General features: G+C 33.0%; 1 protein-coding gene across 3 annotated transcripts in view; it reads right to left on the reverse strand.

Annotated features, from left to right (window-relative positions):
- Positions 1-18,511, reverse strand: part of ARHGAP15 (Rho GTPase activating protein 15) — a 698,570-nt gene that overhangs the window by 367,937 nt on the left and 312,122 nt on the right. The gene's annotated exons all lie outside the window — the stretch shown is intronic.

Genomic DNA, 18,511 nt, shown 5'->3' on the forward strand with positions numbered 1-18,511 from the left:
ATAGAAAGTGATTTTTGACCCCATTACAATCATCTCCCTCATATCTAATATCTCATAAGCTATAGGCAAGTTAACCCTCTATCATGAATAATCTTTTTCTGATTTCTTCAGTTCCTTAAATCCTTCTCAGTCTGCTTTACTATTCCTCTCCACAACAATGAAATAGTTCCTCCTAGGCCAAATTTTTCTCTCACTCTATCCATTCCTGACACTTCTTTTTCTGGAACTAACAAATAAAGAGTGATTCCTACATTTGCATATTGTTCTTTCTAAGTACTTCAAAGTTTTCCCATACTTTCCCTAAGCTTTCCCAATGTTCAGTTCAGTTCAGTTGCTCAGCTGTGTCTGACTCTTTGCGACCCCATGAACCGCAGCACGTCAGGCTTCCCTGTCCATCACCAACTCCTGGAGTTTACCCAAACTCATGTCCATTGAGTCAGTGATGCCATCCAACCATCTCATCCTCTGTCGTCCCCTTCTCCTCCTGCCCTCAATCTTTCCCAGCATCAGGGTCTTTTCAAATGAGTCAGTTCTTCGCATGAGGTGGCCAAAGTATTGGAGTTTCAGCTTCAACATCAGTCCTTCCAATGAACATCCAGGACTGATCTCCTTTAGGATGGACTGGATGGATCTCCTTGCAGTCCAAGGGACTCACAAGAGTCTTCTCCAAAACCACAGTTCAAAAGCATTAATTCTTCTGTGCTCAGCTTTCTTTATAGTCCAACTCTCACATCCGTACATGACTACTGGAAAAACCATAGCCTTGACTAGATTGACCTTTGTTGACAAAGTAATGTGTCTGCTTTTTAATATGCTGTCTAGAGTTGACTCATTGGAACAGACTCTGAAGCTTGGAGGGGTTGGGGGCAGAAGGAGAAGGGGACGACAGAGGATGAGATGGATTACTGACTCGATGGACGTGAATCTGAGTGAGCTCCGGGAGTTGGTGATGGACAGGGAGGCTTGGCATGCTGCCATTCATGGGGTCGCAAAGAGTCAGACACGACTGAGCGACTGAACTGAACTGAACTGAGGTTGGTCATAACTTTCCTTCCAAGGAGTAAGTGTCTTTTAATTTCATGGCTGCAATCACCATCTGCAGTGATTTTGGAGCCCCAAAAAATAAAGTCAGCAACTGTTTCCACTGTTTCCCCATCTATTTCCTATGAAGTGATGGGACCAGATGCCATGATCTTAGTTTTCCTAATGTTGAGCTTTAAGCAAACTTACCTGAATTTGTTTAAATCCTTCCTATAAATATTTAATAAAATTATTTTTATTTCAGAAAGCCAAATCTACATCCAACCCCTTGTACATATACCTATTATGTAAGTGTAAGTGTATGATAGATTATTCAAGTGGAAGAGCAAGATCAAAAGTAACAGACACTTAATTTTTAAAAATTCTTCTAATTTATTCTCTAAAATTGCAATTGTACCAACAATTAATGAGAACGTTTGCCCCAACAATCTTTCAAAACTAAACATTACAAATCTTTTAAATATTTATCAATATGATGAGCAAAAATGGCATCATGTCAAAGGCTGCAATTCTCTGACTCTCAGATAAACTAAACTTTTTTTCCGCATAAGCTTATTAGACATTTTAAATTAATTTACTCTTTTTCTTCTTAGCTATCTGGCAGGTTTCCTTCTTTTCTTATTTAGAGGTGTTCTCTCTATATTTATCTTGCAAAAATATTTACCTGTCCTTTTTTTTTAACTTTATTCATAGTATCTTTAATGTCATAGAGTTTTAAATTTTATACATTCGTATGTCAGTCATTTCTTGCCAAAGAAATTTATTTATAATGCTGGCACACTATTTCTTTAAGAGGTATTGAATTTTATCAAAAGGTTTCTTTTAATATTGAATGAGATATTATATTTTTTCCTCTAGCGAGTTACAGTAAAGATGTGCAAAAACAGAATTCCTCATGTTGGAGATATTCACTCTCAAGATAAATATTTCATTTTGTTACCAAGATACGTTTGCTGTTATTATATTTAGAAGTCTTAATATCTTTATCATTATGATCGTCCTTCAGTTAATTTCCTTCTTGGAGGTCTTCCTGTTTGATTTTATTTTCAGGTTATGCCAATCTCATGAAATAAATTGGGAAGCTTTCCATATTTCTATGTAAAAAGTTTATGTCATGTGGGGATTGCTTATATTTGAAGTTTAATGCCTTTTCAGATGTAGATATTTTATTACTTCTAAAAATTCTCCTATGATAATTTTTTATTCAGCTTTCACATTTCCTAAGTCTGTAGATTGAAATTTTCCTAAAAATAATACTTTTATTCTAAGTTTTCATAGTATTAACCAACTTTTATGCAAATTTTCTTGTAAATCATTTGTTTGTAGTCATTCTCTTATTTCTAACATAATATCTTTTCTCTTTTTTGCTTATAATTATCTTTTTTGTTCAAATTTATTGTTTTATTAAGGGATCGGCTTTTAGTTTTATTAATAAAATATGCTTTATGTGTGATTTACTCTATCATTATTTTTGTTTTTATCTCAGCTAAGTTCTAAATTACATTTTCTTTTTTCTTTTGATTTTTATAACTCTAATCTTTTCAATCTTTGTTTTATTATTTACTTATATTTTTATCTAAATATATGTATTAAGATAATAAATATTCCCCCCAAAACTGTTTTGATTTCTGCCATTATTTATTTTTTTTCACTAAACAACTTTCAGGCAATGGCTGACTGACTTCAGATTGACATTTACCAGTGAACCAGACACACACACACAAATAGCATTTCTCTTTGAAGAGAAATGAGAAGAGCCACCAAGGCACAGAAAACTTAAGATCTTGAAGAGACTAGAAGCCCAGAGAAGTGAGTTCAGAATTTGGTCTTGCCTCTTCCCCTCAGATATTCTCCATTTAAAGCTATGGGTAATAGGCTGAGCTCATCAGAGTTTATGGTGGTCTCACAGGGCTTGAGGAACAAAAGTGTAGATCAATATTTACAAAGATGGAAAAGACTGAGGCTTTCAACTGAAGGATTATGCTTTGAGCATTACAATAATCCTGGAATATACGAGTCTTCACAAATTCAAAAAGCACTTAATTAATTTAATCCCTGCTTAGATTAAGGTGGTCTCCTAGACTAAAGTTCCTGCCATGAATAAAAATTAAATTCCCTCTGAAAGAATGCTTTAAATTACTCTACAATTCTTCATAAACAATGTCCTGTGTTCGATTTAAAAATCAGGATTGCTATCAATAAATGATTGCTAACAAATAGAAAAAGTGATTAAAATAGACCTACCACAAATTTAGATAATATAGCTGTATGATATTATATAACACATTCAAAAATTTACAAATTGGAAGTCTTAGCAGAGAACTGGAAATGATCGTAGAGTGATATGAATTTTAGAAGTGAAAATATAATCAAGATATGTTGATATAAAAAATAATAAAAAATTAAGATAGATTTCCAGAAAATCAAATAGAGGAAAAGGAACTGAAATTAAGTCAGAATGAAATATGCACACTGAAGTACAGAAAGCAAAAGAATGGAAAATATTGAAAAAACAGCATAGAAAAAGACAAAAGAAAAGTCCCTAGAGATATATACTTGGGGTCCAGAAAGACAGGAAAAATTGAATAGGAAAAAGTTGTATGTAAAGCCAATGACTGAGTAAAGAAGAAGAAATGTTTGCCATGTGTCTCAACATGGATGGACCTGGAGGGTTTTAGGCTTAGTGAAATAAGTCAAAGGACAAATACTGTATGTTACCATATATGTGGAATCTAAAAACTAAACAAATGAATATAACAAAACAGAAACAGACTCACAGATACAGAGAACAAAAGTTTATACCAGTTGGAAGAGGCATGGGGGAGGGGTGATACAGGAGTAGAGACTAAGTGGTACAAACTACGATGTACAAAATAAATAAGATATAAAGATATATTGCACAACATAGGGAATATAGTCAATATTTTGTAATAATTTTAAATGGAGTGTAACCTATTTTAAATATTGTAACCTATACCAATATTGAATCACTATGCTGTACACCTACGACTAATATAATATTATAAATCATCTATACTTAACAAACAACAAAAAAATAAATAAAGCTAATGACTGGTAATTTTCTAAAGCTACTTAAATACGTAAAGCACAGACCCAAGAATCACTACAAACCCTGATCAGGAGAAATGCAAAGAAAATAACCCTTATTATACCATAATTGTACAGATGAAATTCAAAGAGACAGATAAACATCTTAGAACCACACAGGGAAAAAGTGATTTTAATTTAAAGGAGCAGTAATAAATTATCAGTTAATATTACTAGGTAAAATGAATTCTCATGAGACTTATGAAAAGATAATGTTCATCCACATTAGCCATTTCTTGAAGTAAATTCCAGTTAATATTTTGCTTCAAAATCTGAAATTGTTACTAAAAGCTGCCTAATATGTCAGTGATAAAGTTCAAAAAGCGTAATTTTTTTGCAACACTGCAGTTACTTAAAATCATGTGCTTGAAAAGTCCAACATGATGTTTTCAAAGAACTTCCATTTGTTCTATCATATTTAATCTATTACTAGCTTATCTCTAATCACCTCTGGTCACTCTCTTCTCTAAGAAGCTATCTCTTATCTACATGACAAAGAGCCTCCTAAAATGGTCTCTTGGCTTCCAGTCTTAACCCTCTACACTCAATTTTATTATACAGCTGACAGAGTAATTATCAAAAAAATGCTAATGAGATCATATCACTTGTCTGCTTAAAATGCCCTAATGGCTGAAACTAAAACTCTATCATAGTCTCCAAGGTTTGCATACCTGTACATCATCCATTGTGCTGACCTCTTCTCCTCCCACACCTCTTACTCTGATTCAGCCATATTAGCTTTTAACTGTTGCCATCAGAACTTTGGACTTCTGGTTTCCTCTTCCAGGAATACCCCTTACTCAGATACTTCACTTCATTCTAGGCTTTCCTACTATATCACTACCTCACAGAAGTCTTCCTTAGTCTCCCTTTCCAAAACAATAGACTCCGTTACTACTCTCTGTCACCTTCTATTTTCTTTTCTCACTTTATTTTTCTCTTTATATATTTTAATTGACATATTATATATTTCTACTTAATTATTGACTATTTTATACTAACATGTAAATTCCATGATCCAGAATTATTTTTTTTTCTGTCTTATCCATCAGTGTATCTCTAGGTCTTAAAATAGTATCTTAATATATATTTGTTGAATGTTTGATTAATCAGTGTATTTAACAGTTGTAATGAGTGCTATGCATGCTCTGCCATTGTGCAAAGGAAGAAAAGATGAATTCAGTAAGCTCAATATATTCAATAAATTCACAGAATAATAGCAAATAAAAACATAAATAACTTGTGATCATGTGATAAATATAATAGGGAGACAGTGTTCATATACAATGATGTGAAGTCTTGGTGTTTTTTTGTTTGTTTGTTTTTGGCAGGAAAGAAGTTTATTGATTTATTATCTTCACATAGTTAATAATTGTTCTAGATATTTGTATTTAGAGAAACATTTAATTTTAATAAATACAGAATTAAAGGTTGTGGTTCTTAAAATATTAATTATGTCATGGTCTTTCAAATACAACATTTTAAAAGGTTTTTTATTAATCTAGCCTTTCCTACTATATTTTCATTTCCATTATCACTGTGACTAAAGTTATCATGATAATATAAATCAGTCATCAACAAAACCTAACCCTAACCTTAATTAACCCTTACTTCCTTCAGTCCTTACTCACAAATCACTTTTCTATGGCATTCTCTGGCCATCCTATTTTAATTTCTAAACTATTCTCTCTGTCTTTATTCTTTAGTTGCCATAGCAACATCAATATACTAAATATTTTGTTTTATCTTAGTATTTTGCCTATATCTAGCTTCATCAAACTAGAATGCAAATCCCATGAGAGTAGAATGTGTTTGTTTGTTAACAGCACCCATACTAATGTTTGGCATATATAGGTGTGTGTGTATGTATATATGTACCATAACTAGGCATAAAGAAGATGTTCAGTTAAATATTTGTTGAGTGAACACTCACACACATTTCACATATTTTCCCTTTCCAGGATAGAATATTAGCATTCTATTCAGAACATTAGAAAACACAATCATAGAAAAGGACGTATTGTAGTTGACAGTCCTGTAGACTGCTATCAATTAATATATCATTAGTCACCAAAATGAATTTTTGTCTATGTGCATGTGTCCACTCACTAACTGATGAAATAGCAAATGTGTCCTCAGACTCAACAAAATAAATAACAAAGTAGAAAATTTTCATGAAGCAAAGAATAGTCCATATTATGAGAATTCACCATAACTTTTAATTTAGATGGCATATTTCTATAATTCATTTCAAGTAAAATTCTATTAATTTTCAGACTTTATACATTACTTTCTAAAAATATGCATGTTAATACTAGTTTTGGGATGATTTTTGGTTATCTCAGTTTCATTCATTTTATTAATATGAAAACTCTAAAAGTGAAATGAAGTGAATTTCTTGATCTAAAATAGAAAAAAGGGTGCCTTTGTAGTATTTGAAGTACCATTCCCCCAATAGGGGATATATAGGTGAACAAACATATTTCACATACTATGATGTACAAATGATCTTAAACCATATAAGATTAAAATAAAGCTCAGTAAGTTTGATTAAATAAATGCTTAAGCCCAGTTAAAAGACCATTGGAGATAGTCCCGTGTGAAATTAACACTTCTAATATGACTGTGTCTCCACTTCTGTTTCTGACATAAATTAATAAGATTCTATTTGGTTTAAAAAAAAGATTCTCTCATTAGTGTCCCATCAAAAATAGCACCATTTGCCTCATTAAATTTAATGAGGTTGTTGTTGTTGTTGTTGTTTTTCTATTGGTAGGTGTGGGTGTGTGATATATGTGTCAATGTGTTAGACTTGTATCTTCAAAGAATATGCTTTACATAGGTTAGCTATTCTCTGAAGCTAAAGTTGGTTTACAGTAAGCAATTTCTAGAAGTTGGTGGTCCCTTAATGGGTTTTATAACCAGGTAATATTTTATTCTGAAAAAATAAAAGTGTCAGAGATCAGTGCCTTTTATGTCAATTCCTCATAATCGAACAGTGTCATTATCAGAATATTTTATACTGTACGTAATACATATTTCAAAGCAAGATTTAAAGGAAAAAACATATATTCCTCCTTTATCCATAGTTCCAACTAAACAAAAATCTCAGAATGATGATTGATTCAAGCCAATAGTCTTCCCCCACAAATGGCATGGAAAGTGTTTTTCTGAAGGGCTCAAATATTATTTCATTATTATAACAATCAAGTCTTCTGTGTTCAAATTTAGAAAAATTAACATTTTTAATAGTTGCATATATGTTATATTCAAATAGTGCAAATATCATTTGTATTTAAAAAGACCATTTCTTTTTCTTTCTAGCATCCTACACAATGGAGATAAACATTATATTTATGTATTTAAAAAACTTATGTAATGCCTACAGAGTTTTTAATATACTCAAAATTATCTTTGGCAAAAGAGATTTGAGGTCTTTTAGCATAACTGAGGGGAGCAGTTTTTTAGAAAATTATGTATTGAACAATCCTTTAACCAATCTCAACTTTCAGATGGAATCAAAAATTCCTAAAACATAATAAGACGTTTTCAAAAACAGCCACAGACTTTGATATAGGCAGCCTAAATCTAGAATAGACTTTACCAGTCTTGTCCAGAGTTCTCCATAATGAAAAAATAGGAACACAGAAAGAAGAAAGTGCAAAAATTCAGCATGTGGATTACAAATGAAAGAGGGAGAGATTGCAGGAAGAAATGTGCAGCTTTCTTCAGATTAAATACTTTAGGTTTAAATGCAATCATTTTTACATTAAGAAAGAAGATTAATAAGTGGAGAGCATGTCATACGAGACTAGCTCACAGACACTGCTATACTTGTTTTCAATTCCTCAGAAAAGAGTGGGGGGAAAAGATAGAAAAATAAACAAAAGTTATATTAAAAACCCACATCAGAAGAAAAACTACTGCAGGAAATAAGAGAAAATGTAATATTTAATATTCTACACCCTCAGGAAAAAATTTTTTGGACCTTGGACCTATCAAAAGAATAACACAAAAATAAACATAGATGGTCAAAAAAAGATGACTTAGCAAAAATATAAAGTAAGAATTTTCAGGTTTTATACGAAGAATTGAGTGTTACAACAAAAATTATTAGAGTGTTTAAGCCACAGTAAAGTATCAAATAGTAGAACAGGTATAATTATATCATGAAGGAAAACACATGAAACTAAAAAAGAAAAATGAGATCAAAGTTATTGAAGAGAATATTGGAGAGATTTCATAAAAACAGTAGAGTGAATACAAGCATTGATTCTACTTTCCTGCCATATAACCATCAGAGCAACAAAAACCAATATCTATATGATGAGTATCCCAGGGTTTCTTTTCTTTTCCAGTAGGGACAGTAAAAGCATGTTAAGGGTCTTGACATTTAGTGGATGATATAAACATTAAATCATTCAATGAGGTACGTTAAGTTAGATACCAGTGTTAAACTACAGAGTTAATGATAATTGTATACAGAACTTTAGTTTCTAAGCTACCAAATGGATAAAAATAAACAAAAAAAAGTAACTTAATTTCCTAAAGATAAAATGAAGTGAAGAAAAAGAAATAGCCTATAGGTAAAACAAACAAACCCTCAAAAGCCAACAACAAAAATCATAACAAAATCACAGAAACACCAAATATTTTATTAAACTGAAAAAAAACATGAATGCATTATATTTTCCCATTAATGAATGGAGGTTTTCAGATTGAGCTTTTTAAAAATGAATATATCAATAGACTGTTTGCAAGGTACAAAACTAAGGGAACAATGAGATTGGAAATAAGAATGTAAGCTCCATATTAATGAAATATTACCAAAATGTGCATGGCACATTTGGCATTCTTCTCGTCTTTCTTTCATAAAAATGTATGCTCCTTGTCCCTTACCCAATTTTTTTCACCCAGCTTTATTGAGATCTGATTGACAAATAACATTATGTAAGTTTAAGGGTTAAAACATCATGTTTTGCTGTATGTATATATTGTGAAAAGATTACCACAAGGAGGCAAATTAACATATCCATCATCCCACAACAGTTATCATTATTTTTTGTCTGGTGAGAATATTTAAGATTTACTCTTTAAGCAACTTTCAGGTATTCAGTAGAGTACTATTAACTCTAGTCACCATGCTGTACATTAGATCCCCAAAGCTTCTTTGCCTTATAACTGAAAGTTTGCATCCTTTGAATGATAGCTCTCTATTTCCCCCACCCCTGAGCCCTGGAAACCACCAATCTATGCTATGAGTCTACAAGTATGATTTTCTAAGATTCTGCATATAAATAAAATCATGTTATATTTCTCTTTCTCTGTCTTATTTCATTTAATGTAATTCTATAAAGGTTCATACACATTATCACAAAGGACATGCTTTCCTTGTTTTTGGTTCCAAATAGGAAAGGGAGTACATCAAGGCTGTATATTGTCACCCTGTTTATTTAACTTACATGCAGAGTACATCATGAGAAACACTGGGCTGGAAGAAACACAAGCTGGAATCAAGATTTCCAGGAGAAATATCAATAACCTCAGATATGCAGATGACACCACCCTTATGGCAGAAAGTGAAGAGGAACTAAAAAGCCTCTTGATGAAGGTGAAAGTGGAGAGTGAAAAAGTTGGCTTAAAGCTCAACATTCAGAAAACAAAGATCATGACATCCAGTCCCATCACTTCATGGGAAATAGATGGGGAAACAGTGGAAACAGTGTCAGACTTTATTTTTATGGGCTCCAAAATCACTGCAGATGGTGACTGCAGCCATGAGAAAGTTATGACCAACCTAGATAGCATATTCAAAAGCAGAGACATTACTTTGCCAACAAAGGTCCGTCTAGTCAAGGCTATGGTTTCTCCTGTGGTCATGCATGGATGTAGAGTTGGATTGTGAAGAAGGCTGAGTGCCGAAGAATTGATGCTTTTGAACTGTGGTGTTGGAGAAGACTCTTGAGAGTCCCTTGGACTGCAAGAATATCCAACCAGTCCATTCTGAAGGAGATCAGCCCTGGGATTTCTTTGGAAGGAATGATGCTAAAGCTGAAACTCCAGTACTTTGGCCACCTCATGCGAAGAGTTGACTCATTGGAAAAGACTCTGGTGCTGGGAAGGATTGGGGGCAGGAGGAGAAGGGGACGACAGAGGATGAGATGGCTGGATGGCATCACTGACTTGATGGACATGAGTCTGAGTGACCTCCGGGAGTTGGTGATGGACAGGGAGGCCTGGCGTGCTGCGATTCATAGGGTCGCAAAGAGTCTGACACGACTGAGTGACTGATCTGATCTGATCTGATGTCTATATAGATATATTGCATTTTCTTGACCCAGTCATTCACTGATGAACAGTTTCCATGTCTTGCCTATTGTGAATAAAGCTGCAATAAACATGCAAGTGCAGATATCTTTGCAAATAGCGATTTCATTATCTTCATAAATATACACAGAGGTGGGATTGATGAAGCATATAGTACTTCTATTTTTAAAATTCAAGAGCCATACCTCTAAACCATGATGTCATATAATTAGAAATTAAAAGCAAACAGAATAGCAGAAAAGAAAATCTTCTCTTGAGAGTAATAACATATTAACAAAAAGAAAACATTCTCCTAAAAATATTTGTATTAAAAAGGACACTAAAACTAGAATTATAAAAATTTTAAACATAAACATTATATTATAAAACCTGTGAGGATGTGATCAGAATACTAAATAGTAAGAAAATTTATTATTTGAGATAGATTCATTGTAGAAGACTAGATGTGAGAAAAAAACAAGAATGTTGGAGATGTAATATCCTCATCATAAATGAATCCTCAAAATGAAAATTATAATAAAATAAAATAGAAAGATCCAAAGATGTGACAGACAAAATTTCAGTAAAATAGAAATCTGAATTTATGTGGATGACTATGTTCTAGAAAATTTTGTTACAGAGTTTAAATACTAAGATATATCTTTGCTAAATTATCAGAATTTATGGATAAAGAAAAAAGTCCTATAGACCTTCAGAAACATGAAGTCACTTATTAGGGCAAAACTAGGATGGCTTCAGATTTTTCCATATCAATGTTAAATTCAGACGAAAGTGGAGAAAGCCTAAAGGTCTTGGTAAAATGAAAGTGTTAATCAAGTATTTCATACCTAGTCAAGTTTACATTCACATACAAAGGCACCAAAAGATTTCATTGGATAATATGAGTCTCATATTTGCTTTCAAACAAGCAAAGCAACCAAATATCAAAAGCTAAGAAAATATTTTTGAGAAAGTTATTGTATAAAATGAGGTACAATTCTTATTTAAGCCTAAGCTCTGAAAATTAGAATGACAAAAAATAAAAATTTTGTAAATTCAAAAATATAAAAATATCTAACTATATCTAACATATCTATAGATTAGATATGTTAATGACTAACATATCTATAGATTATGACAAAGTGATTATGAAGAAGTGTAAGTGCATATATTTCTCATTTTTCATAAAGGGAGATAATTGTATTTAAGTTAATGAAGCAAGTATTTCAATTTTTAAGGATAATTGCAAGAATAGATAAGATCACTATGCAAAATGAACAAAATTCAAGCAGAACTTGCTCACAGGCATTCATGTACTTGTTCAGCCCATGGTCTGTAGCCTGCAAGGCTCCTCTGCCCATGGAATTCTCCAGGCAAGAATGCTGTAGTGGGTAGCCATTTCCTTCTCCAGGGGTCTTTCCGACCCAGGGATCAAACGCAGGTCTCTGGTTTTACAGGTGAATTCTTTACCATCTGAGCTACCAGGGAAGCCTTTTGTATAGGGAGGTCTACCTTATAACATCAAACTTCTAAATACACATCCTGAAATACTCTCTCCCATCATGCACTAAATTGGTATAAAATTCATTGAAAGTACTCATTTGTATCTCAAATTATTTAACTAGAAATATTTGTTTTTTCTAAAATTTACCTTGACTTCCCAGAAATTATCTTCATACTTTGTAGTCACTGGAAAGAAATAAAAATCTAACCTACAACTTGTTTTCAAGTAGAAGTTGTACATTTTATAATATGAGTTTCATTTCCAGTAATCTTTGAGAAATTTCCGGTATATCACAACAGAACTGGTCTCTTAAGAAATTGAGAGAACTTAAGAACTAAAAACTTAGGATATAAGAACATAAGGCATAAGTTCTTATCACTACCTAAATAATGATAACTTTTATTTATCTTAAAAGTAAAATAAGAGTCCCCTTATTTACCTTTTAAATTTTTATAAAATCAATTCATTTCACTAATTTTCATTAACATTGTTGCCTAATGAGGCACTCCTCTTATCTAACTGCTTTGTGTCAGAGCCTCTCTAAGAATATGTCTAGCTTGTGCCCACATGGTAGGAACTCATATGTGTTTGTTGACTTTAGAATACATCAATCATGACTTTATAGTTTACATCTTACTTATGCTGAACAAAGACAGTTCAAGTAGAATATTAATAAACTAATGAAAATCTAATGGAAGTCAAATATGCAGTGTCAGATACTTCTTTGAAAATTACAAATATTTGCTTTAGGAGATAAACATGTTCCTGAAAATCATATAATTTTTTTGATGAGATTAACTTAAGTGACACTTATCAAAATTTCTAGTCTATAATTTGATTTCCATATCTTTCTGTTAACACATTCACTCATTCTACATAGACCTTAGGGCCTTTATCAAATTTTGCTTCTTCCATAAAATGTTTTCCTTAAAATGTCTTACCTTCCAGATGTTCATAATTCTACCAGTGCCACTATCATCCATGTCATCAATTCTTGTTCTATAACTGCATCATTTTTATCTTCTCCATCTCCTTTGTCCCCAGTAGATGACCATTTATAATGTTTTCTTTATCCTTGAGTGTTCAGAATTGTCAGTCTAGTCCACACTCTATTTACACCTGACATGGTTTGCTACCTCTGGATCCCTTCTTTCAATATCTTCTTTAATATCATACTCATTTTAATTATACATCTTACCAACTCAAAAACCTTAAAAATTAATGGAAAATTGGAAAATGTTCAATATACTCTCACTTGAATAAGCTTTGTATAATAAGGTTCTTATTGTCTTTTGCTTTTCTTAAAACTCTCGTACTGCAGTATCTCTCTCATGATGTTTACTGTGCTGCTCTCACTGGAGTATCTTATATAGAAAGTTGTTCCATGTCTCTGGTGAAAAGTTTAAGTCTCATTTATATTGTCTTTATATACTTACAGTAGAAATGCAACAATAAAAGTAAATGAGTGCTTTTATAAAACAATTGTTTTATAAAATGGTGAAAATTGTATTTCTTCCTCTCTATTTTTTTCTCTTCTAATAATGCATAAAACTAAAATGTTTCCTTCTCTGGACTCTCTAGCTATCTAGAGAGATAGACTTTTATTTCTGAGTATAACTTCACCACTATTATGTATTATAAACTTTTAAAAGCAATTTAAACAATTTGTTGTATTTTATCTTGGGTGGTCTTCTTCTTGTTTCTTGTTCGTGCCATAGTAACAACATATATTTTTTTAAAGTAGTAATAGTTTGTGCTTCTTTGTAACTCTCAAAATATTTACTCTATTTCTGGGGTAATGATTAATAAGTTAAAATTGAGTTGGCAGAATTTGAAAACTAGAAGATTTATTTAAGTCCCACAAAAGTGAGGCATGTGAACTGGAAGTGGACAACAGTAAATAATCCTCTAGGCTTTAAGGAAGACTGACACTGGCAAGTGGAATGTTAAAAGAGAATAGTGTGCCCGGTCTCCAAACAGTCACAAGGCTAGAAACCAAATGTTCATTGGTTTCAAGGCTATGGAACACAAAACTTCATTCTAATTTTGGTGAAAACTGTGCCTTGAGGAGAATGTATTTACTCTAGTATATATCTATATACTTTAAAGACACTTTTTCATTTCAGCCAACTCAATTTCAAATTAATTTGTAGATTAATATCCTTTTGTATCTACACAGCAATACTTGAACAGCTTAGTATTTTGCTAATTAATTCTTTTAAGTTTTTCTTAAGGTTCCCTTATATCTTTGAGAAAGCAGCTTTAATATTTTTAATTATGTTAGCAAAACTGGATAACTTTAGGATATATTCTTCTATAAGAAAACAAAACTCTCATTGAGGCTGTTCTCCAGAATGTCTCCTACGCAGGTAAACAGCTAAAAGATAGGTGGAAACGTTCTTTTCAATGAGGTCCCAAAGAGGTCCTCAATTAAGAAAAACAGTTGACTGATGTGTCTCTATTTGATGCTAGGAAACTCTGTGCAGTGTTTCTAGAGGTTTTCCTTCAATCGGCCCAACGTGAGATTGAGCTGCAAACTGTGATTTTGTAAATCTTTTTTTAGTACCTATCGGGGCATCCTGTGAGTTGTGGTTGCTTCATATCCACATCATGGGGAATTGTGCACAGACCAGAAAAGATTGGACAATTTCACATCTCAAAATATCCCTCCCACCACCTTCCCATTTGGAATATAAAATTAGCTGTGAGTTTTTATCCGGGGAAACCACATATTTTGGAAACATTAGAGTTTTCAAGTTCTCAAGAGGGGTAATTCTTTTGTTTTCCCTGTCATTAATAAGCCATTTCTTTTTGTGAATTTGAAGAAGCTAAAATCCTCACTAGTATCTTAGCTGTTTTCTATTTTTCCAACTTCAGTTTGTTCCATAATAAAACAACAGAATATCTCCCTCTCTCTCTCCCTCTCCCCTCTCTAATCCTACCTGGCCTGGCAATTACATTTGTCCTTTTGTTGAGGACTATTAAACTTATCTTGTATTTTTAATATCATTATAATAATATTATATGGCAGGCAAAAATATAATGATAAATGATAATTTGCCAAAAAAATTAAAAAAACACCGAGGTGTTACCTATCAAAAGTTCTCCTTCTGTCTGTGATGCAGCACAGATTGTGATCGTGACAGTAAATCTGGTGCTATTGTTAATGCCATGGCACTTGGGTTTTTGGCTTGCTTTAGTCCAATCTGTGACATGCTTGTGAATATCTTTCTTCTGTTCTGTCTGTATGGCATATGGATTTCTGGGATACAACGTCAGACCTATCCACATAACAAGTGTTCAGAGCACCTTATCATTTTAAAAAGCCAATTACTCAAAAAGACAAATGTGAAATGTTTCACATTTAATGATGAGCAAATCTGCAAAACAAATGCAATTTTGCTCCTTCTAAAAAGTTTAGTTTAACTGTAAATATTGCAATGGAATCTTGCATGACACACACCACTGATAGAGAAAAGCTCATTTCATACATATTGTATATCATCACTGTCAATTACATCTGCACAGTATTTAAAACGAGGGTGGTATAAGTAATTAGAAATAAAGCAAATAGAATATTCTAAACTACAAGGCTCTGAAATCACTGTAAAAATGTCAGTGCTAACATTGAACACTCTAAAAAAATATTTTGAAAGTCTCACCCAAAAAACTGAAAACTGCATATGTCTACAGAGGTAAAGGTCATTCATGAAACACTCAACAACAAAAAATACCAATTCATTTTTTAGAAATATTTGTCAATATGTAAAGAATGTTTTGTACATAAGTTCTCAGTTACTGTTGAATCAGTGGCTGTACGTAATATTCCCACATGGAATGATGTCCTTTCAAATACTCTAAAACAAAGGTTTAGTGAAGGATTTTATGGGGACATCTTGAGTGCTGAGATTTTATGCATGGGAAGCACAACTAACAAAATACGGTAATACTGGTTTTGCAACTGATTTATTTATTCCAACTATTATACCTATTTATAATGGAGACAATAGATAGTTCAGAACTAAACATACATATTCCGTCTACCTTACCCCACCTAAGCAAAACAAGACTAAAAAAATAATTCTCCTCTTCAGCACCTATCATACAGGTTGTATAGATACAGTCGTCACATTTAAATGTCATTACTAATTTTTTTGTCTACACATTCTTTAAACCTTCTTCTAAAGTGTGAAGACGGGTAACAAAATATTATATGACATAAGAAATGGAATGCACCTGGCACTGGTAATTTTAGAAGAAACTAATCTCGATATTTATAACATCATTTAGCAAGCGGAACAGTTTTACCAGGCTTGGAATGTTTAGATATGAAAAAGTTCACTCAGTTCCTGGACTTTCATTTGAATTGAAATTGAAATGCACTTAAAAATCAGAAAGTCTCCAATCAACTCCTGAACAATACACATAGAAGTTTCTGCTAGACTTCTCTACTAGCCATAGAGACTAGAAGATGTCCTACAATTCTGTTGTATTCCATGTTAACTATTTGTTGTCCAGGACAGAATCTAAACAAGAGCTGAACAATCAGTCCATACATCCATACATTAAAAGTAAATATAGTCCATCATAATATTTTTAAAATATTCACTGAAAATAAGTGCCTCACTTTATAATTTATTATTCTTGTGTCTATTGTGAGTTCATTTCAACTGCATGGATGTCCACCTTAGTTTGAAGTGAATTAATATAGTGTTGTTCATGACACTTGAATATTTTAATGTGATGGCTAGGATTTGTCAGGTGGCTTTAAATTATTTAATTAAATATTTTAAAGTAGTGTTATGGGCTGTTTCAAAATTTGGTGGGAAGGACACAAGAGTCGAGATAAACATATAAATAACTAATCTTCGCTTTCTGCCTCTGTGAATAAATGTAAATAAAAGTCTATTTACGAATAGAATGCCAGGTGCAAACTCTTCCTAGAGAGCCACCACCTTAACTTCCCATCTTTCACTTTCAACCAATTGACTGCTACTTTCCTTTTGCTGAACCTTGAACTTCTTGAAATGTGATGAAACAGGTAATCCATCCAAACTTCCATAGTAATGTTTAATTTCTAACAGTTGGTACTTTAAACATACACTGCTGAAACCTTTACACTCATCCTAACATTTGTGTTAATTGCTAGGGCTTCCCTGGTGGCTCAGCAGGTAAAGAATCTGCCTGCAATGTGGGAGACCTGGGTTCAGTCCCTGGGTTGGGAAGATCCCCTGGAGAAGGAAATGGCTATCTACTCCAGTATTCTGGCCTGGAGAACTCCATGGACTGCAGTCCATGGGGGTCACAAAGTGTTGGACACGCCTGAGCGACTTTCACAGAAGTATTTATATAGAGGAAATTGATGATGCTAATGGAGCTCTGTCAAGAAGAAAGTTAACAGAGCCTCCAGGTGGTGTGAACTAGACCTGAGGGTGAGTCCCAAGTGACCTTGAGAGCCTGCATACACCTTCCTAGAGCCCATTCTACCGGATAGTTGTTGACTATTTTTTGATATTTGTTGCTTATTTCTAGGAGTTTACAAGTTTATAATCAAATCTCAAGATCACATTTTTGAAACTGGAAGGCGACTTAAAGACCGTCTTTCCACCACTGTCCTTTTTCGACATAAAAAGATTTAGACCCAGAAGGACTGGGGGGTACTTTCTAATGGGCACATTCCTAGAAAAGCCCCAGGCAGACCTGGAGTCAAAAGGTCTGGGCTAAAGTCCTTGTTGCCCAACTTACTCGGTGAGTTACTTTAGGAAGTCTCCTAACTTTTTTAAGAGGCAATTTTCCCAGCTGTAAAAATCTGGTGACACATATTTCACAGAGATATTATGAATGAGATAATACATGGGAAAGCTCAGTAAACCATAATACGTTACATCCACAGATACAATATAGGGCCTTTCTCCAACTCACTAGCAACTTAGTTCTTAGTGTCTTTATCATTTATTTAATTATTTATTTTTGCCTTTCCTATCTTACAGGATATAAACCATTAAATAGTAAAAGAAACATCAGGGGATAAAATTCTAGCTTTTATAGACAGACTCAAAGCTGCCAAGAAGGGCATTTTCTTTTGCCTCAATGTTCTCTGAGACTATTCGAAATGGTATCCTCACAGCTTTTACCCATGTTCTTCCAAAAAAATTTTCTAAAAGAAAATAGTAACAATGGTATAAGGAATAATTATGACAGCTGCTAGCCTCCATAATCAGTCCCCACATAATATTCTTATGTGAAATGCTATCTGGGCAGTACCTGAGTCCATAAAGTGTCAGGTGGCCATTTGGCAAAAGAAAAAGGAGAAAATCAGATCAACATTTTATAAGTGGCTTGCATTTTTTTTTTGCACCTGTTATTCTACAATTTCTTTCAGTTATATTTCAAAACACTACAGTTGGGATCTCCTTGCCAACCTGAGATGGCATAAGCCTGGATAACAGAACAAAATGTGAGAAGGTCCTTCTGTCTTTAACGCCTGTTCACCAGTGAATCAGCCTCCAATTAATCTGTTTCTTCAGTAGGAGTTTAATAAAAGTCAAGCAC

Source organism: Bubalus bubalis, chromosome 2, assembly GCF_019923935.1.
Source record: "Bubalus bubalis isolate 160015118507 breed Murrah chromosome 2, NDDB_SH_1, whole genome shotgun sequence".
NCBI classification, from domain to species: Eukaryota; Metazoa; Chordata; class Mammalia; order Artiodactyla; family Bovidae; genus Bubalus; species Bubalus bubalis.